Source organism: Netta rufina, assembly GCF_964035555.1.
Source record: "Netta rufina genome assembly, chromosome: 2".
Classification (NCBI taxonomy): domain Eukaryota; kingdom Metazoa; phylum Chordata; class Aves; order Anseriformes; family Anatidae; genus Netta; species Netta rufina.
The window spans coordinates 146,886,389-146,909,157 of record NC_140124.1 but is presented as its reverse complement, the minus strand read 5'-3'; the positions used below and the strand labels follow the sequence as shown (position 1 = coordinate 146,909,157).

The following is a 22,769-nucleotide window of genomic DNA, read 5'->3' as shown; positions in this document are numbered from 1 at the left end:
TACAAACCTATTGGAAGCAGACTGCAGCCAGAAACATCCCTAGCTATTTTCCCCACTTCGATTCACCGTCAGAATGACATATTTTAAAGCCTCCCAGTACTGTTGTTGGATTTGGCCTGGTCTCTCCCGTTTCAGCCTGATTTCCTCACCAAATGAAGCTCAGCCATGCAGCAGACACTCTTTCTCCTGCTCTTAATTCGTTCCTCCTTTGTTTCCCTCAACTCCCAAGCTGAAAAGAAAAGAAAGGCAACTTAAAAAAAAAAAAAAGGGGGGGGGAAACAAGTCAAAACAACAACAAAAAACAGACCAAGGCCAGCCAGCAACTACATTTTGCTGCTATAAAAATAAACACAAGGGGAAGGGGTTTCCCTTTTCCGGCTGTTCAGACCATTCCTCCTTTTGGCTGTAAGCATCGATGTGTTTGCAAATTCCTGCCAAACACAGCAGCCGTCAGTGCAAAAGTGGTACGAGAAACAAAATGAGCATAGGGTGTAAACATAAAGCAAGAAATCACTTCGCTCCTTTCAAATAACGGTGTGTGTGTTTCATCTACTGTTGAAAACTAGCACCAGTAGGTGTTGTTGAGTCTCTTATTTTCAGTAAGAGCATGTATCAACATCTGGGAAACTGCAGCTCATGTGCCAGTGATGGTACATCAGTGCTCCTGCACTGGGTGCCTTGCAGAAATGCTGTGGAAAGCAGAAATCCTGCACACACCAAGAACCAAAAAACAGCATCTGAGGGAAAAAATAAATGGGAGAGATGAGCTTAACAGGGCTGGCATCCTCTGGCAGCACAAATCCCTGTACTGGTGTGGCTCCCCTAGGCTTGGTGGGCACTCAGAGGGTCTGATGGCTCTATTCGCCCCTAGGACTGAAAGGCTTTTGGGAAAACTCATGCAGCAGTTGCTTTTGTGGACTTTTCTCCCCATCCGGGCAATACCCAGTGCAGCCCGGGCACTGCATCTGCGTATTCTGTTAGGAATCAGTAACTTGGGGCCCATCCTTTCCCTCCAGCTAGATCTTTTTTTTCTTTTTTTTTTTCTAAGCAGAGAACACAAAGAGATGGAACAAAAATGTATCCTCGCAGACCGCCAATTTTTCAGCCCCACAAATTGGTCCTATCCACTTATCACCCTCCTGGCAGTGATGGCTGTATTGAACATTGATTTGTTACGCCTCCAGGTCCACACCTCCGAACACCCTCATGCATTTTTGGAAGCCAAAGGAATACAGGTTCAGACACTGGAACTTTTATACATTTCCACAGATCTAAATGCTGTATTTGAATCAAATTAAGATTTGGAGTCTTGTGCTGGAGTATGTCTGTAGCAGCCGATGCTTTTTACAGCCTTCTACCTGACTCAGGATCCAGGGCATAATTACATTTCTGAGAGCAAATCCAGCTACTATTTAAATACGCCTTTGCCACACACTCCGGTAGGAAAAGGTTCAAACCAAGGAAGATAAAGTGCAATTCACATCCTACTGTGAATAGCTGTTCAGGAGAAACACGCTTTCACCACTTAAAAATCAGACAAAAAGGGATTTCATACAAAATTTATCCAATCTTTCAACATAACCTGCAACATGACATTAAGTCCTTCCTTCTCACAATATATTTAACAAGGGAAAAAAAAAAAAAAAAAAAAGCACACATGCACACCCCTTTCTCTGGTGCTCCTTGTTATTCTTCCAGAACAATTCTTCAAAGCTGCTGAGATCACTCTGTGTTACCTCCTTTTTGAAGGATCAGATACATTGCATCAAAAAGCATGCAGGAAAAGTTCTAGGGCATGAAACCAATTTCTGCACACTTTTATCTGGGTCAGCTTTTCTATTGATTCTGCAAATACCATATCATTTTTTTTAAGCTTTTTTTTTTAGTTTAAAAAGAAGAAAAAAAGAGTATCAGAACTTAAGCCAAACATCCACCTGAGCCAAGGATTAGTTTTGCTGGGTGACTCCAAATCAAAAAGGTAGATTAAAAAGAAAAAAAGAAAAAAGTCAAAAGTCTAACAGCAAAAGAGCATCTGGATCGATTTCTAAATTCAGTAAATGCCGTTTTCCCACATTGCTTCTGTTTTTATTATATACTATTTAATATCTTTGCTGTTACATGCACTCAACTTAGACAGCTGACAATGTGTAGAAAAGCTGACGTGAGAAAGCACAAGAAAAACACTCACACACACATTTTATCATTAATTTATCTCTCCATTTCTCTGCCCTCTGTCAAGTCTTGCTCCATGGTTATGAACTATTTGGCACGCTCTTCAGCTCTGTTTTATGTTGCCTCCTCAACCCCAATGTCTGTCTTGAGGTTCTCTGTAATAGAAATAATAAAAAAGAGCTGACCTCAGGTGACAAAAACACTAGATTTTGATTTAGGATGAGGTGACCTGTTGCAGATGTCTTGAATTATCAACTCTATCTGCACACACAGGTGGGAAATGGAGAAGGGGCACTTCTAGGACAATGCCTAGCAACAGGTAACAGTTTGTAGTAGCAGTGACTCAAAAAATTGCTTGCGACTCCAGATGACAGCTGAAAAAAAATTATGAAGTACTTGGGAAGTCTAATTAACTCCTGGTAAAAACAAAGAGCTAATGAACTGGCTCTCAAGTGCTTTTCCAGGACGCAGTCCTTTTAATTCTGAGATGCTTCTTGCATATTTTGTTGGTGGTGCAATGCTGGGAATAACTAAATGTTGCCCAAGAGCCTGATCAGCAAGCTTGCTTTTGCTGGAAGCTGGGCACACACTTTGGCAAGACCTGTTTTTGCAGGGATCCAGGCACATGGCGAGCGGGGACATTTGCACACGCACTATGACTTGGAGCTTGAGAGGGATCTGACTCAGCTGAGCAACTCCTTCCTGGCTCTGGGACACCACTCTGGCACTGGAGGATCATCAGGATGGATCCCTAAGCTCTGTCAGAGTTGCATTTTTACACTCCGTTTTCCTTGTCTGGAGAGTTGAGATGGAAAGATGAGTAATAGTTTCCACCACAGCAATTGTGTAACACGAAAAAAAACCCAAATCCAACCTAACAGATTTACGGTTTCTGATACACGAATGACTAAACTCCAACACTAGGCTGGTGGTTCCCTCTCCCAAGCGCCTCCCTGTCACACCGCATGTTCTCCACCCTCCTCCAGCACCTACAGCTCCATCTACTTTTATTCTAACCACCTTCCCCATCTCCCATTGCAATCTGAGGAGCCTCATGAACTGCTCAGGAGGCTCACCCAAAGAGGTGCTTCCCCAAATCCTGCTTGCCTCCTGGTAATAAGCTCAAGGGGCTGGATCGCTGTCTTCTGGGACAGGCTGCCCTTCTGCTCACTACTGAGCCATGCTGAAGTGCAGTTTTTAAAACACTTCTAATTGCAGAATTGTTGCTATATTACACCCAGACTTCTGCCTTCCACCGTGCATTAATTGATTGCTCTGAGCTTTGCAATCTTTCAAAGAAAATGCCTTGAAAAATAAGGCTGGGGAGAGTCCCATTAAACAGGGAAATGAAAACGCCTCCTTAGCTGCGCTGAAAAAATTAGGCCAGGCTTCTCTCCACCAAATCTCTAGGTATCACTGAAGCAGTAACAGTTGGCACACTTCTTAAAATATGTACAGGTTGTGACAAGGCTGGCTGATTAACGGCCAGCTTACAGTGCTTGGTAAACTCAAAGCATTGGTAGTGAATTTTAAAATCAGAGAGACACCGCGGTTTCAAAAAAGAACTTCTTCCCACCCTGGGCTGCCCATGGTGACTCTGCCCATGGCTGCCTCTGCTCTGTGGCTCCCACTTCATGCAAAATGTGTTAGGATCACCCTGGGAGAAGTAGAGGTAAAAAACTTGGGATATCGGCCCAGATTCCCACCAGTGACCATCTTGGGGTTGCAACGGGCTTGCTCTGCGAAGCAGAGGAAAGGAGCAGGGCTCCTGTCACTTCTTTGCCAGGTGATGCAGCAGGAAGGGTGAAGGGGTAGGCCAAGCACCAGGCCACCCTGCCAAACGAGGTTGCTACAGAGCATATATTAACATAAAATTAAAAACCTCCCACGCGCCTATCCTACTCAAGCAGGATGCTTTCCACAGGGAGAAGTTTCTTCTCCTGAGCTCCAGAATAACCCCATGTGCCACATTCCCATCCTTCTCCTGCTCCACTTAGATTGGAAACGCCTGTTTACAGCCAGCATCCAACCACGGTAGTGGACTTAAAATGGGAGGTATTCTCATTCCTTTATTACTGATGAGATAAAGCAAGGCTGATTGGAAATTTGGCTTCATTGTTCCCAATTAAAGCTCCCACGTTCCTCCCAGCACAAAGCACTGCCTTGCCATGGCCCCCAGAAGGCCCCAGTTGCCATCTCTGGTGGCCACAGGCCTGGACACCCCTCACTGCCCTGCATGCCTCACACCCTTGGCTGCCTGCCCAGCCTGTCTATGGCCTCTGTATTGGGATATTTAGGCTGCTGTGCAACAAATACAGACACTTTGTATGCCTGTGCTCTTGCACATGGACTTCAATAAGCTGGTTTTGGCCACCCGTCCCATGGCAAGTCACCTTATATGAGGTGGTCGCCACAGGTCACCTGAGAAATGCACTGCTGATGCTCAGATCTATACACTACGTCTCAAAACATGGAACAGTGGCTTGGAAGTACCTGGTATAGAGCAAGTTAAGTAACTTTGCCTCACTATTAGTCTCCTTTGTGACACTTTGTGATTATTTCCTAATAACTGTGGAGCAGCAGTGACATTGACCAGAGCAAGACACCAGAGCAACCTCTGCTGTCCCAATGCAAACTGTACAGTTTCGATTTAACTCAGGCTTTGACTTATTTGTATTTTTATGCTAGCATTTTCCAGATTGACTGTGGAGTCTAAGCAAAAGCTTCAGTCAGTGTCTCCACTGCCTTGATCCCAACTCAGCCACAAGCTTTCACATGTCCCATTGAAAGGACCAGGACTTTACTTGAGCCCAGAAATTCCCTTTATTTAGAGCTCTTGCCTCTACAAGGAATTCTGTAATGCTCTGCTCATAGATAACAGCAGTCAAACATTTTATTCATGATGGAAACTGCATTTAAAATATTTTTCTACTGTACTCAGAGGGGTTTCACATTTTTTCACGTGTGACAAAATAGACATGGGTTGCAAGAAGCTACAAATCATATCTACACAGCACTACCCAACCTGGAGTGTCCTGGACCAAATCTGACTGCTGGAATCAAGATGTTCAAATCACCTCTGGTGCTAAAATAAAGGCAGAATTTATTTGTGGAGGATTGAGGTCTCTCCTTGTTTTGCAGTAGAGCCGAACTAGAAATCTGTCCAGTTTCTAGTCCACACCTCAAGTTGCCTTGTCAGGTTGCATGATCTGTAAGCCAAGGTAGGGTTTTATTGTCAGGGAACATAAACAAATAGCAGGCAGTGCTGCTGATCTATCTCAGCTCGGTGCATATAATTTTAATTAAAGCATTTATGTAAATACAGATGCAAATTAGGCTTGGTATAGCATCTGGCAAATTGCTATCAGAGCCCTGAGGCTAGTGGCAAATTATCAGCATGAACCTCCACGAAGCGAAGGTACCAGATCCAGTCTTTGTCCAGGCACCCTATACTTTATTTGGCTTACATTGGCGGTAAAACTCCACATTGGTACATACATAAGAAGTTAAATAGTCTTCCGTTTGAAAAAGAACTCTTAGGAGGTAAACCAACATCATTAAAATCTGTCCTTTAGACAGCCTATGTCTAGCAAGAAAAAAAAAACACTTTTGCATTTCTGCAACACCTATCAAAGGAACTCAAAGCGTCTCTGAAATGTTAATTAATCCACACTCTCCCCAAAGGAGATCTATTTTAAAGATTGTTATATGCAGTCTGCATTATTCTCTCATTTGCCAAAGGCTCACAAGGGGGAAAGCCGCAGAGATCGAATCTGGACTTGGGAGCCTTGATTGCCTGCTCCTCCACGTCCTGATCACAAGACCTCCCTCCCCAAAAATCACAAGAACTCGCTCACACCAGAGAGGTGCAAACCTCTTTGGCCTAGATATCACTGCCTCAAAGTAGCGTTAACTTCAAAACCTTGTTAAAAGTACACGAAGGCGATTATATGACAAGAAAAATAAGGGAAAACAAATCACAAGGGGAGATTTTTTTTCTTTTTTTTTTAAAATTGAAGGAATCTTTAGATCATGCTGAAAGGATTTTATCTTTGGAAAATGAAAAGGTATAGCCAAGATAATGTTCACAGAATTACCTGCATCAGCTCTGGCTGATTATTGCTCCCCTCAAGGTGCACTTCCATCTTTACAACCTTGTAAGTAGAGATCAATTCCCCTTCTTTCAGAACCTGCATTAAGACCAATGCTTGGAAAGAGGCAATAGCTCCTAAGGCTTAAGTGCACACTTAACTTGATCAACATCAACAATGCTTAAGCACACACTTAACATTTTCCTTGCAATCTCTTGCAAATGTTCCAGTATGAATTTTCCACCAGTACTGAACAAAGTGAAATCACATTTCCAATTTATTCAGAATGGATACAAAAGTATACTGGAAACAATTCTTAATACTTATGGCAAAGAATACAAAAAGAAGACACAGTAAGTTTTGTAGTCATGCGGATACATTCATGATGTGATAAAACGTGACACATACATGACATATCATTACTATGACAACATTGTTTGGAATGCATTTGCAACCAGCATTTTGTAAGCATATGGTCATATATTGGCCCCTTCCTGTGCTCAAAATAAAAAATTGGTGGAGGGTCAGGAGCTAAAAACATCAAGCCACACACTGGCCTGTTTGCATTCCTTTGCCCTGATATCAGCTATAATAACTGCATATTCATTTAAATGCTTTGCTCATAAACTTATTTGTCTTTAGTGTTTAGCCTCAAGGAAAAATAAAAAATAATCAATAAACAGGTAAAAATAGCGAGTGTTGTTTTTCAGTGCTGAGGTGCGTGCATACATCCCTACAGTAACAGTGAACTGCTGGTGGAAGAGGGAAATGAGGAGTGATTAAGGATATTACACTGAGGTCCTGTGCACTGTGATCTGTTGGGATGAGCTAAATATGAGGGCTTTGTGCCCCAGGAAGCCGAGCATCCCTGCTTTCCACAGCTACAAACAGCACCAGCAAATACATGGGGGAAACTCGCTGGAGAGCAATCACATTTCAGTGTTTCAGACTCACCTTTGCATTTTGACGGCATTTGCTGTAGCAAAATAATTTTTTTGGGTCTATTTTCACAAAGAAAAAATGCAGATTTTCACTGGATCAGGGAAAAGACAACAAAAGATGACACAGTTCCCATTCTTACTTTGGGACAAAAACAAGCCACAATCGCAGCCTTGCCACATATTTGTTTCAAGTCAGAATCCACGCTCCCCATGGAGACCAAGTTGGGGATCTGAATGTTTTCATGTTGATAATCCCATCTCAATACACTGTTATCTGATCTGAAATTTAGCTGGCTAATGCCAGCAGACTGAGTTACTGCACTAACTTTGCCAAAGGTAACAGGTAAATTAAAAACCACAAACATCAGTAAGAGGTTTGCAAGTCTGCTGAGGCCTTTGCCATCCGTCACACTCAATTGGCACATGCTCAGGGACCTGTTTGGAAATCAGAGCCTCCAATACCGTACTGAGAAACCGAGCTATTTGAATAGTAACTCACAACATGGGGACATGGGTACACAGAAGGAAAAGGACAGGCGGGAGGGTAATGCCCTAGTCAGGGCCATGGGAAGAGAGATTTTAATTCCCCATGGAAAAATGTGAATATCAGTTTTATTCCTCACTGCTTCTGCACGTCATTCTTCTAAGAAAACTTTTCTGCATCACAAACACATGGATGGAAAATATGCTAACAGCTATCAGGAGCTTTTTTTTTTTAAACAAACAAAACAAAACAAAACCCAACTTTTATTAAAAAAAAAAAAAAAGAGGTTAAAAAAGAGGTTAAAAAAACACAAGGAACTGCTCTTTTCTCTGGTTCCCTGATAATGCAGAGAATGACCTTGATTTTTTTTTTTTCCTCAAGCAAAGAAATGTGTAACTCTAAAATGCTGGGGGGGAAGAAAGGCACAGTACTTCACCAAAGGACCTGTAGTAGCAGTGTAACAACATCAGTTCTTGAAGGAAGCCAAAGATTAAAACTCTGTGGAAAGATGAAGTAGGTGGTAAAAACCCAAAGGAGTTATCTGTGTTCCAGGATTCAAGGGGTAAAGCTGTGCTGGGAAGCGGGAAGGGAGATGCTCTGTCCAAGAGGTAAACTGGTGCTTTGTTTCCTCCGTCTGCATATTTTTCCACTTTTTATTTTTGGATCTTGCAACATTAGACAGTACTAAGTCGTGCACAGCCAGAATAACAGCTGCTGTGCCCTGCCCCAGCAAGTGGAGGGACACCAAAACCAGCCACACAAAGACAGCTGACAGAAGAGGACCTGCAACAGTAAGATGCGGCTTTCACCTCTGATGCTGAGGAGGATGTGAAAACATCCCTTTAAAAATTTTATAGGAACTAAGACCCCCACAACACCAGAAGCTCTTCAGCAGCAGACGAATACCTACACAGTGCTGTCAAAATGTTATGCAATAGATTGAGCCATTGCAACAAGCCCACCTTCTACAACAGCGCAGCAAAACCAGCTCGCAGGGCTGAGGAAGGGTGGTTTTTCCCAGCGCAAGCAAGCCTTGCCTTGGGGCTGTGCCAGCATGGCTGTGTCACTCAGGAATCACACCTCTTCATGCTTTTGGCCAGTACAGCTTTGCTGGCAGAAGTCTGCGCTGTAGGCATGGCTTAACCCCAAGCTATTTTCAGAAGAAAGCGAGATGCGATCTAACTTTCCAGTGTGCATTACAACCTGCGTCCTACAAAACATAAAATTCAGCCCTCGTGCCTTTCTACGCTGAGCCTCTCCGTTCACGGGAGCGACTGTCAGTCGCTGTAAAGCAAGCGTGGAGATGCTGATGCTGTGAAATACAAGGTTTTATTAAAAAGCCAAACAGGAGAGTTTGCACTGATCTGTAAACTCCAGATTAGCACTGTTTCAGGAAAGGATTTTGCATGCAGGATGAAGCTGTAACGCTCGCTGTTACAGACAGAAACTAACACATCTCGAAGGATGATTAAAATCCTACAGGACAGCTTCATCCCAGACTTAACCAGAACCCACCGTATTTAAGCCAGCTGAGCAGCTCCTCCATTTCTACCCATAAGCCCGCAGCTATGAGGATGATTTTACCCTTTCTTCCTCTTAATTTAAGCTTTGAAGACATTTCCCTGAGTAAGACTTCACTGAGCCCCAATGTGGCTGCTGGTTGGAGTGACTAAATCAACCTAAATGCACATCAGGCTTCATAACAATTTAAGGTAACACTTCCAAACCTGGGTACCCACCCGGAGACACAAGGCAAATGTGGATATAGCTAATGAACAGTTGTTTTTTACAAGAAATGCTGGAGAACCACAAGTCCCAGTGACCTACTGGCACTCCACTGATCACTTCGATGCTAAGACATTTTAAAGGCTGGACCTCAGACAGCGCTGTTTGAATATGCGAGCAATGGTTTTCATCTTGACAGGGCATGACAGGAATACAGTGCCCCCACCCCCGCCCAAAAAAAAAAAAGAAGGAAGATGAATGATGAGTTTCAGTGTAATCCACAGCGTGGTCTAGTCCTCAGCCTGAAAGTGCTGAAATCAGGAATCTGCCTGTGAGTGCAACCAGACACACATTTTCCTTGAAGTGTCACCCGCAGCTCAGCAGCACGCAGGAGACACATCTGGAATTTCTCTGGCTGCTGGCAGCTCAAGTTATGACACCAAGATCCCACAGCTGACCCTTGGAGACGCTTCCCTCTTCCGCTTATTTCACAGGACACCGTAAGCTTCTGCTTACTGGAAATGCTGATCATCACCGTGCTTTCTCACGTCATCAATACCTGATCACTGGTGCTTCTGGCAGGGACAGGACACAGCGTTTTGAATTACGTCAGTCTTCCCTCTGCTCTGGAACAGAGATGTTGCAACCAACATCCTTCACCTGTGATTCCATGCCAGATTGAGAGAGGAGCAGCGTCTGTTTTGGGCCAACTCCTCCTAACCACCAAGGAAGAAATAAGGAAAAGGCTCCCAAAACTTAGGAGGAGCTTCATGCTCTTGGGTGGGATGATGGGGGAGATGTTCCAGAAGGAAGAGAGCAGCTCTACAGGCGGAGGGATAATGGCACTACGGGTAACTAAAAAAAAACCACAGTTGACCAGGATCTGCTCTGCAGCCTCCACTGCAGCTGCTCCTGGAAGATCTACACCAGCAAAAGGGTAGAAACCCTGTTTTTGCATCTATCCATTTTCCAGCTTGTGGAGGAATTGCTTCAATAAATAGGAGTGACAAGAGTCACCCAAAATCTGGATGCTGGCTGCAGTCCCACAGGTCTTCCCAAGAGACAACTATGCTAGTTTTGAGGTCAAACCCAAGCTGCATTCAGCACACTGCTGGCACGTTCCCGGAGACTGATGTGACAATGGGGTCCCACCAGGGCCTGCTGCAGTCATGGGCATGGTATGACCATGTGCTAACATGAGGTTTTAGTTACCACCAGGCTGCCTAAACAGGCTCTTCACCTTGTCCTAGCAGTACAAAAGTAAGTTGTTAAGTTAAACCCTTGAAGATGATGCTGGTGAAGGACAGGACTTTGAAATTCCATCCCAGATCCATTTTAACTTTGGTCCATCAGCTATAAGTAATGGTTCCAGGAAAGGAACCAAGCATCCCTTGTCCTTTCATATTATGTGGGATAAAACATTTACACCCCGTAAAAAATAGTAATAAGAAAGTTAAGTAATAGTAATAAGAAAACTCTGCTAAGGAGGCAGAAGACCAGACAGAAGAGTAGGTCAGCCTGGATAGGAAGCTGCCTGGAGTAATGGAGCACCGAGGGACCAGCTGAGCCAGCGATGCTTCAGCAAGCGCCTGCTATGGGCCTGTCCTACCCCTGCAGCCAGACACACAGCTCGGCAAGCCAAAAAAAAAGTAAAAAAAAAAAAAAAAAAAAGTAAAAAAAAAAAAACCAACAACCTGCCAGCTTCTTCATATTCATGAGCTCTTTAATAATGCTCAACAAAACTTGGAGGCATGTTCTCTGCTGTTGCTCTTGCCCTTCTGCATAGTGAGCAAGTCATAAATATTTCAGGGGAAGAGTCCAGAAAATTTGTGAGATTGGTCCTAGCCTTTTACAGCATTAATGAGCAGGTCATTAATAGTTAATGAAACAGCTGCTGGTGATTTCAGAAGCAAAGGCAAGATGAGAACCGAAGTGTTTGCCCATTCACTACAGTGTGATAATGCAAAGGAACGGCTTGATCCTTTCATCAGATCCTTCCCGTCAGGACAGGACCCTGGGGCTGGTCACAGACCTCCAGGAGAACTGCACGCAACCCCTCTGCGTGTGGTGGCAGCCTTGTGCTGGACCCAGCAGTGGTGGGTCCCAGGGATGGAGACTGCTGCAAAAAGTCTGCACAGACTGTCCTGATGCTCCAGAAACATCTGCTGGGGGGAGAACACCTCAGGACTACGTCCAACTGAAACACAAGTGTCCCGAACACATGTCCAGGTGGGAACAGGCTATGCATGTGTGCAAGTATATGTGTACCCAGCAGATGAATATATGTAAAAATGTCACTTAAAAGAGCAGAGGTTTGGGGCTTTCGAAGGCCTCAGCTACATGTTCAAAGCTGCACCCTGAAAGCCAAATTCACAATACAACTAGGAGGCTGACTTCAAAGAACAGCTCCTATGATTTCAGCCTTGCATGCAGCGAGGGCTTCGGTGGAAAGGTATTTTTGCTTTGCTTACTCTTTCATGCCTCTGAGTTGACATCGCCTTGCCTGCATGTTCCCAGCTGGGAACGCAGCGAGCGTCTCTCAGCCGTCCCCCGTTTGCTAACTCCACATACAGAGAGCTTCACCCAGCAAAGCCTGGAGCAGCTCCAGCCTTACAGCCAGGGAAAGCAGACAGGGTGAGGAGGACAGGTCCGAGGGAACAGTGTCATTCAGGGAAGGGGACACAGATCTCCAAGTCCACGCAGGAATTCAATCCAGCGGAAAGCAGCCTACATCAATCCTGCTGCTCCCACATTTAGTCTCCTGAATTTCAGCTCACATCAGAGAGCTTGACACAGATGAAACTTCCTGCTAAACAAATGATAAGGGTCTGCAAAGAAAACCGTAAGGGTCTGGAGCTCAGAGGCTCTCCTGAAGGTGGATAAGGACAGCACAGACCCATTTCCTTAATGCCTTTTTTTACACGTCATCTGTTTGGGCTGTACCACTCAGAATTGGCAGTCAGAAGCTTTGTATTTATTGGGAAGAAGACAAGTATAAGAAAAGCTTAATTTCAAAGTCATAGTCTTAATCCTACCCTCCAGAACAGCACTGCCAAGTAGCACTGAAGTCAAGCACAGCTGCAGCATTGGGCCCTTCGTTAAACCATTAACTACAATTTGCCTAATCTATCCACAGGTACCTGCTGAACAGACAAAAGGCTTCTCTATCCCCTAACACCCTGCTTTCTCCTAAAGCCTGTGCTTCTGGACAAGCACCTCCTGGCACGATGTCTTCTAGTTTTTAAGAAAACTGGTCCTTGGCTTTGCTTGCCTTCAAACAAGACTCTGCCTGCCTAATTTCAATGCAGATCAAGGGTGGCCTTAACAGAACCTCACTGTATGAAGACCTGTAAAATAAGAGTTCATTACATTCAATTTGAAGCAATTATTTTATTCTGTAATTTGATTAAAAACTATCATTTGCCAAACTCGCCTCAAAAAAAAAAAAAAAAAAGCAAAAAAACCAACTACTTGGACTTAATAAAAAAGAACATAATTAGCAAAGAACGTTCAGTGCTTCCTTTTAAAACACATAGCATGTAACATTCCTTCCTGCTTTAACTGGGGAGCATCTGAAAGCTGTTATAAACCTTGATTTAATGACTTTAACACCTTGAACTATTTAAATCATGCTAAGGATGAAACTTCATGAACGGAGAATCCTGCCAAACCCAGATGTGCATTGGGCTTTTCCTCATCTGGCATGAACCAGATGTTTTAGATAATTTAAGAACGGATACTTTAAGATCACTGACAAGCCGAAAAAAGGTTAATGACTGAAAAAATACCCAACTGCAAATGTTTCTTAATCGGGTTTCTACCACAGTCGTCTCACTGTTTCATGAAAAACAAAACCGAAAACCAAGATTTGTGATATTTTTCTTCCTCTGCTAGCTACCCTAAAAATTTCACTACTGTGTTAAAATGTACTGATTCCAACTTTTTCAGTGCTTTTCAAGCACAGCACAGACACAAGGACCATCATGCTGCCAGCCAAAAATTCACCAAGTTGCAACCCAACCCAACTCAAGCCGAGGGGCCACCCCAGAAGGTGAACAACGTTTCAAGATGAGTATCTGTGGGTTGTAAAAAACAGAATAAACTGTGGCAAATCACAGTCCTTTCCTCTGTCCTGCAGACCCTGTGAAAGGGAGGTGAGGAAGGATCCTCCAGCAGGGTTGCACCAGCAAGAGGCAATGGGGAAGGATGCATTGGGTCCAAAGCAGCAAACTTTAGCACAAGCTGCAAGCCCAGAAAATGGACAGAGAGAGGAAGCTCAGGTATTCAATAATCAACACACTCTTTTCCTGTGCAAACACACCCTTTTCACAATGCAGCAAACTGCACCTTGCACTGCTGCACACAAAACATCCGAAAGAATTTAGAGAGGTGGTGGATATGGATGCTAATCCCCATCCCCAGGCTGCTTCCCTATACCTTTTGTAAGCAAAGCAGACCACAAACAGCCCCTAAACCTTGGCCAGCAAGTACCACACACTATTTACCACATCACAACCAATCTTTGGAGGCAGCAGTGCTAGCACTAAACACCCAATATGCTCCTTGCGATGCAGCTCGCACACTTTCCAGGGGGTGCTTCTCATTCAATAGCACATCACCGAGCAGGTCCCTTGCTCCACCGTGCACCACAAAAGCTCTTTCCCTGCCATGGTTTCCCCAGCACATAAGTAGAAAGCTACTGAACAGACTGCTTTTTTAAAGACAGGCACTGAATGATGCTGTGCCACAGTGAAATGTGGCCTTTTTTTGGTAGGCGGAATTATAAAGAGCCCCGGGCCGTACCCCACCGTGAATTTTCAAAAGAACTTGGCTCATGTTTACTATGGAAAAAATCAGCTCGGGCCAGCCGGCAGCTCACAGCTCGCTGCTCCCCACAGCACAGCCTGGGATCTAGGGGACAAGGGCAGCGAGCACCCTGCCTGGGCAGCACCCTGCGCCCAAAGGGATGTGCTGCCCTGCTATGGGAACAGGGAAAGGAAAGGAGGGGAAGGAAGAGGATACTGAAAATAAAATAAAAATGCAAAACATGATCTGAACAACATAATTCCTCCTAAACTGGTGAGGGGATGCAGACAGAGGTTTGTGACTTTATTATTATTTTTTTCCCCCAAAATTATGTATATGTGCATCCCCTGGAGATTTTGCAGTAGGGTGCATTTGGCTCTGCTGGGAGCTGGAGCTGCTGACCCTGCTGAAAGCTCCCATTCTTGAGCACTCTGGCTCACAGGTGCCTTACAGGGAGAACAGGAACTTCCACTTGCAAAGGAGCTAAAGTGGAGCAAAAAAAACGAGTTCAGATTTCAAAAGATTAACTTTAAATCCACCACCTCGGCATTCTGATTTTCTGCTAAGTGAGAAGAGATGAGGCTGGAGCTAAGACTATCTTTACAGTCTAAAACCATCTAAGAACATTTAGGTTTGAATGTAAAACACTTTAGAAAGCTAACTTTTTTTTTTTTTTTTTTCCTGTATCTGATTAACTGCAGATTTTGAAACTTGTGTTTGCCTTGAGCAACATTTCCCAAACCACCTCTATCCCCCTGACATAACCACCAGGCACAAAGATGAGACTACGGCAGATCCACAGAGGAGTGGAGCCCTGTATAAACTGAGATTGAGCAAAACTTGAGGACGCTAACTCCAGACAAAAAGAAGATACCAAGTAAGGGTAGCTGAAGAAAACAGCTCCTTCCTAACTAACACATTTAACACTGCTTCCTTGTCACTCTAATTGCTTTAAAACACATGCAGAGCCTATTCCTTCCTTAGGCCAGAAGATCCCATGCAGGCAGAGGGAAGAAGAGGCTCCCTAAGGAAGCAGTTTCCTCTGAAACTACCCGCAGATCATGATTTGCTCATCACCAGCTCTGCACCTGAAAGCCTCCTTGAAAAATCCTGCAGGCCCACAGCAAGCACCAGCCCCGCATGTCTATGCTGTCTCTCCCATGCAGCATCCCCAGACACTGTCTCTGGCTTGAAAACCCCACACAGTGCTTTTTCAGCATCTCAACACCACTGACTTCTCAAAGAAAATTAAATTTAACCCTCAAAACAGTAGCAGAATGGAGGTGGTGCCTTCCTGAGAAGACGCTGGTACCCGAGCCCAGGTTGGAAAGATCAGGAACTTTACTCAAAGCTCGTGTAAAAGGGTTTCTGGCTCTCACAGCCTTGAAAAAACCTATGCTGTCCTGAGAGATGAGGAAGAGATCCCTAAAATCTCTAACTGCGAGGCCACGACTCCTCCCAACATCTAGCAGTGCCACACGACAGTAATGACAAGCGGCATCGTCAACGTGGCAGGCTGCAGGAGATGCCCCAGGAATGCCTGATGGGGACAAGGGAACAGATGTGGGATAAAGGACTGCCAAACCACCTTGGACTGATCTTCCACGGATTTCAAGGAAACTATAACAAGGCAATGAAGGCGACAAGCACCGAAGCCTGCAATGGCAGCGTGCTCCGAGCATATCATTTAAATAAATCACTTTCTGGAGAGACAAAAGACAAGGAAAAACTCCCTGCAGTGCCTGACAGTTCGTGCTGGAGAGGATGCTGGAAAAAAAAACACAAAACACACACACAAAAAAACAAACCACAACAAAACATATTTGTTTTAGAGGTGGGAGGCAGAAAGAGGGGTGGGGAAGGCATCTTGTCAAAAACACTTGAGGCCAGAACCAACAGGACTCTCCTTTATTTCTTGTGAGAGTGAATCAGCAGCGCTCCTGAGCCTGGCAGCAAACCTGGGAGATGCCAGTGTGGCCTGCCTCAGCCTGGCATCCCCCGGCTAAGTGCCCCAAACCCTGCAGCATCCGAAACAAAGCAAACTTATGACCTCAAATTAAAACAAAACAAAAACCAACCAACAACAACAAAATCAACAACTATTTTCCCACTTCTGCTGCCTGAATGAAGTGTAACATAAAGTAACTGAAACTAATAAGCATGAAATTAGGTTGAGAGACGCAAAAAAAAAACTCCAAAGCTTGGAGGGTGAGAAAAGGGAACACATGGATTGAAGGCAAAGAGACGGGGCACAGACTCCTTGAGAAATACTAGGATTTTACTGAACCCCTCTGATGGTGCCTTTAGCAGCCGCTCAGAGCCTGCTTCTTTGGAGTGCTATTTAAAAACAAAAACCACAAAACGATTCCATGTAAAAAGAAAGGAATCACATTTTTTTCCCCTATAAAGCTCTGCTGTAGGAGATACACATCAGGTTTCTGACTTCTTCCTCTACTCACCAGACTGTACAAGAGGTTAAATAATTCTGAACTTGAGGCTTCCTCAGTTACCGTCATTGACTCAAAACAGGCAAGAAAATCTCTTTCCATTTAGCTTTTTTTGTTTGTTTTGTTTTGTTTTGGATCCAGCAAGTCAAATATGCAGTTTTAGCACTTAATAGAAAATTGTGGGAACAATAGACAATTAACAACAACAAAAGAGATGCCAAAATCCACAGGTAACTTGAGGTTGCAAGCTTAAAAAGCACTTAGTATCTAAGAGGGGAAATAAGGTCAGGACAGGAAGACTGGGAGAAAAATAGGCAAGGAAAACTAAGACTTCAGGCCCATGATGGCCTAACCTGGGCACAGAAAGCAGGGGGAGAAGCTCCCAACCCACCCCTCCTGCTGTTGACAAGAAGCTAATTGTCCTCGCCCTTGGTGCCAGCTGGGACCATGCCATAAATCACATCACTGAAATGCTGTACTTTATATATATATATATATATACATACACACACACACATACCACTTAAGAAGTTCCTACAGTGCCACAGACATTTGCCATGATGCTGAATCAGCCCAGGGCAGCATGTGTCCCACCAGCAGCAAGGCCTGTATCAAAAGCAAAAGGGCATCTTGTGCTTACACAGCTCGTCCAGCTCACTGCCTGGCTTTGGGAGGATAAACCCGTGCTCAGTAAATTCGAGGAACAAATTCTTGGTGTGGCTGTGGGATGCGGACCCCACCAAAGTGCTCATGCCCACCTAGGCCCTAGGTGCCCTGCATAAAGAGATTATAAGCAGCCTGAGGAGGAGACCTACATCACTTCAGAGCTTTTTCTGGATGGCAACTGCACCCAAGGGTGAACTTGAACCACACCACTGCTCAATAGTGCTGACCACAGCTTTTTAACCCATGGTTTATGGACTTGTGGAGAGGACTTGTGCAAATGACACCACAAAATGTCCACAAAAGTTAACTCGAAGGGCAAGCTGATGGTCAACAGGCTTGGCTTTGCTAAATAGTGTCCCTGCTGGGAAGTCTGTCCAGGGGCCACAGTGGAGAGAAAATGTAGCTATGATGAGGAGGATCAGTACCAGTGTGACACCAAATTCTTTGCACAGGCCTTGCTTCCACCACCCTGGAAGTGTGCTACTTGCAGAAAGTTGTCACAATTCACTGAAATCTCCCCACACCACCCAGATTAAATCCCCAGGAGGACTTCTACAGGTCCCCTCCTGTTCACTAATGCCAAAACCTCCTCTGCTTACCATCATTGGTCTCCCTAAACAAAAAATGGTCTCCCAAAAAAAACCCTAAATCAACAACAGAGGATCTTTCACACACCTCACACAGACACCCTACGTGCTCCAGTTGGACCAGGCCTCCCAGTTGCACCAACATGCTCACGGTACTGGCTGGCTTAAATAAAACTGCAACTCCTGCTGCCAGACAGAGACCTCAGTTTTCGCTTCAGAGCCATTTTGGGGGGTGCACATTACAGAGAGCAGCTTGCTGAGTGCTGTCCTAACTTGCAAACCACAGTGTTTCTTGAAACAACCTGAAGTGTCTCTCTCTTAACACAAAAGAAACAACACAAGGACAAAGCAACAACAACAACAACAAAAAGACCCACAACCTTACGATCTGTAAAGCCATGGTGTTTTGGGGAGGGAGGGCCAGGATGGTGATTTCTGAACTGCCTTAGGACAGCAATGCTGGAATTGAAGTCTCTTGGATTAATCTTTCAAGGGCCCTGTTCACATCATTCCCACCTCGGGGTACCACACCAACAAATACTACCGTGTATTAAAAGTATTTGCAACATTTTGGAAATCATTATGTCTTCTAGCTTTTACCTAAGAGCCCCCAAATCACTGTGTACCTCCAATATCACCGTATGATGACATCTACTGAACTCCAGGTCTATGAATTTTCACACGGGAGATAAAATAAACTAACACCACACACCTATTTCCAGCTGACATGACACACGTAAACACACCTTGACAGAATCCCAGGAATTACTTTAATGGATTAAAGTTAATGCCTATAATGTTTAATTTTCTTACGTACTTGGAATACCTACAGATACCACCAGGGAGCTGTGCGTGTTACAACCCCTGGTTTGCAGTAACTGTTAGGGAAAGGGCACACTAGCTGGATCATGGTTATGCTTGAAAGGAAGTTGAAACTCAAATTACACTCTCCACATAAAAAGGAAATGCAGCTTTGCTGCCACTGACAGCCATGCTACAATCTCAGGGAAGTCAGTTGAGACCATGTCCATTTCTCAAGAAATTATAATCAAAACACTATTTGTATTTATTCTCAGTGGATGCCTTCGTTCCTTAAGTCAAGCGGACACACAGAAAAATAACTCAGATATGGGTCAAAACATCCCAGCCGCGAGAGACTCCAAGTGATATCCCTGAGGATCACCCTAGTTAGAGCAGAGCTAACAGGGATAAAAACGGAGGATGTCGCACATGCAAGCACAGTGATGTCATGCCTGGCATTAAAAGCCTCATTTTGTATGAGGACGAGCAAAACCTGCTGTATTCCAGTCTGCTGCAGTTTGAAACTGGTTTGAAAATGCAAAAAGAAGCGAGTACCTTTGCTATATTTAATGCTAGTTTTCTCCTTTGGGGCTTATATTAAAACACCATGAAGTCCACCTCCTTGACAAAAAGAATCAAAATGTGACACTGCCAGCTTGGGATGTCCCCTGCCATGGTTTATTGGTTTTACAGCCCTTGACTGGAAATCGTGGCATGTCCCTGGGGTGGAAAGAAGAGAAAACCGTGGTACTTGCGGAGAAAGCAGCTGAAGGAGCGCACTCCTCCCAGACACACACAGCAGAGGTGTGCTGCAGGACGAAACTCTGACGGGATAACTTTTGTGGTGGCCAGGCAGGAAAAACGTCATTTTATGAAGGCGAGTAATCACATGGACTTTGGGCTGATCGCTTTGAGCTACGCACGTCTGCGAGCTCTTTCCGGGACTGAGTTCATCACAGGTACAAGGAGAGAGGACAAACAGAGGAGAGCTTGTGGCAATTCATTTCTGCACATGCACTGGGGCAGCCTGAGAGGGGATAAACACACAAGTGGCTCCTGAAAAAAAGCAAGGACTGGCCAGCAACTTAAAAAATGCATGTTTTTTTTTTATCCTTTATACTCTCCCAACCTGCTGGCCAGTGGCTGGCTTTCACCGACCTGGAGATCAATTTGCAATTCTGTGTTTCAAAGGGTTGCTGCGTCCATCCTACAGGCTGAAGCCACATCTACATCAGAAAGGCTTCACCGGGACAGGAATATATTACACAGGCAAAGCACTTCTGTCACGGATACCTCTCAAACAACACAATCACTCCTCTCCTGGTCTCCTAACACCACCACACCATGCACCCAGACAGACTCTGGGAGCTCACGTGCTATTTCCCTGCAAGGCTACACACAAGTTTCTGCTGGAAACGTCCAAGCTTGCTCCTCCTCGCACCTATAAAACTGCCCCGGCTCCAGCCAGGGGACAAACCGGCCTGAAGTTTAATCCCTAGTTTTAAAATAATGACAACACTTTGTAGGTGAAGTGGATGAAGCTGAGAGCAGCGATGATTTACAATCATTTCATGGAAAATAGTATCACAGAGGCATTTGACATGTTAGTTTTCAGCCCCAAGTTGAAAAGGGGCTTTGCTGGAGTTCCTGTCATTTCTCCTCTATAGGATGTGCTAAAACTTCCCCAACTGGGGTGCTGGCACCTGTGTTATTTGAATCGAGGTGGGACACAACAATCACATAGGAGGTACTGGCTCTGCCTCACTGACATCCCCATGCTGTGCCCTCAGCTTTGCTGTGAGCAGAGGTGAAGCCCCACAGGGCTCCGTGTGCCCCCCCAGCATCACCCACTGCTCCAGCACAGCTGGCAGGAGCTGCTGGAGGCTCCTCACCCAGCAAATCCCCCTCTTTCTTCCACCCCTGCTTCTCTGGATGCTTTTCCCCCTCCTGCTCTCCACTTTCCAATCCCCCAACAAACTTTTGCTGCCTTTCCCCTGTATGTCAGGGCCCTGGTGAGCTCCTGGGGTTTAAAAGGAGCTCCTGCCCTCACGGTGGGGATGCTCCACTGGGGAGGTGCTTGGGGAGCCCAAGGATCTGGGGACGAGGGTGATGCCCCCAGCAGCAGAGGGCAGAGGGACCCCCAGAGCCAGGCAGGTGGAGCTCCAACACGTCCCAGCTCTGCTTCCAAGTTTTATTCCTAGCAAAGAGGGGACAAAATCTGTGCCTTCTGCTTTCACCCCTCAGCCCGGAGACGAGACAGAGGGAAGAAAAAAAAATAATAATAAGCAGACAGTTGTGGGCTGGCTTTGGGAAGCCGCTAAAACAAAAGAGAAAGTCACCCCCTCCTGAGGAGGAAAAAAAAAAAAAAAAAAAAAAGTGGATGCAATGTGCCAAAGGCCGAGTTTCCCGAAATCTCCCGATCCCGTTTTGGGAGAAATCAACGCCCCGGCGAAACGGGGACTTGGGCAGCGGCTGGGGGGGGGGGGCGGGGGGGGGGAGGCTCCGTGCCCCCGGCTCTGCCCCGGCCGCAACCCCCGGAGGAGCGGGGCAGGGCAGGGGGGCTCCGAGCCGCGGCCTGGCGGTGCCCCCTCTCCGGCAGAAAGGGGACAAGAAAAAAAAACAAAACCACAAACAAACATAAAACACAACACAAACCAAACCGAAACAAAATCACAGCCCCTCAAATCCGAAGAAATCCCGGCCAACTCCGGCAGCGGGGCGCGGAGCCCGGCGGCAGCCCCGGGACCCCCTCGCCCGTCTCCTGCAGCCCCCCCCCCCCCCCCCAACCCGGGAGCTTTTTTTTTGCTTTTTTTTTTTTTTTTTCCCTTTTCCCCCATCTCCCCTCCCTGCGAGCCAGCGGCTCCCGTTGCGACCCCGCACCGCCAAAATCGCCCTGCTCGCCTCTACGTAACGCCCTGTCGAAAGCGGACGCCATATTTTCTGTTGCTGATGTCGACATAGACAAACGTAGACATGTTTTTTCCAACCCCCCCCCCCCCCCTTTCCCTCCTCCTCCTCCTCCTCTTTTCCCCCTTCACCCGAACTTGCGATCGGGAGGCAGCGGGGAGAAGGACCGGAGGGGTGGGTGGGAGGGAGAAGGGGTGGGGGGGGGTGGGGGGGCAGGGGGAAAGAAGCCGCATTGCTAAAAAATAAAAAAGCGATCAATTAAAAACCCACCCCGAGCACCCTCCCGGCTCCCCCCTTTAGGCTCCAGCACCCCCCCAGCCCCCGGTCGGGCTCCCGGAGCAGTTTTTTCCAGGAGCAAAAGTTGGGTGCGAGCGAGCGGGGCGGGAGCGCCCGCAAGCGCATGTGGGCAGGGAGGAGGAGGGCGGCCGAGGAGGGCTCGGGAAGGAGAGGAGAGGAGAAGGAGGAGGGGGGGGGGACCCCGCCTGGGAAGTTTCCTACCTGAGCCCCAAGGCGCTGTCCCCGAAGTGGCTCGGGGGGAGCGGCGGGGAAAGCTCCGCGCACCCGCTCCGCGGCTGCCCGCGGCCGCGGGACCCCGCGCCCCCCGCCCCCGCCGCGGCGCACGGCCCCCCGCGGGCAGCCGCTACGCGCTCCCGCACGCACCGCCCCGGCAAGAAGGGAGAGAGAGAGAGAGAGGAGGGGAGGGAGAGGAGGAAAAAAAAAAAAAAAAAAAAAAAAAAAACGAAAAAGGGAAAAAAAAAAAAAAAGGGAAAAAAAAAAAAGCCCTCGATCGGCGGGGATCTACGCCAAAAGCCACATGATCTCTGACGTCAGCCTGCGTATTTGCATACGGTACCACCGCCGGAGCGGCCGCCGGGGTCCCTGGGCTCCGAGGAAAGTTGGGAGCGGGGTTGTGGCCCCCCCCCGGCTGCCCCGGGCCCGGCCGCGTGAATTTCCCACGCCCCCAGCGCCGCACGCGTGGGTTCCGCCGGTGGCACCCCGCCGGGGGTGGGGGGCTCGGCCCCAGGACGGGACCTCTCCCCTCGTAGCATCGCCCCGTGGGGTTAGGACCCCCCTTTCTCGGTGCCGTCCCCACCCGTGGAGAGGGCGCCGGGGGCTGGATGGGGCTGTGCCGCCTCCCTGAG

At 46.5% G+C, this 22,769-nt stretch overlaps 1 protein-coding gene across 2 annotated transcripts in view; it reads right to left on the bottom strand.

Moving 5' to 3' along the window:
* ZHX2 (zinc fingers and homeoboxes 2) overlaps window positions 1–22,235 on the bottom strand; it is a 67,929-nt gene extending 45,694 nt beyond the window's left edge. For both annotated transcript variants that reach the window (XM_084306739.1, XM_084306738.1), the window contains exon 1: window positions 22,126–22,235. The gene's annotated coding sequence lies outside the window, so the exon portion shown is untranslated. The remainder of the gene's footprint in view (window positions 1–22,125) is intronic.
* Between the last annotated feature and the right edge of the window lie 534 nt (window positions 22,236–22,769).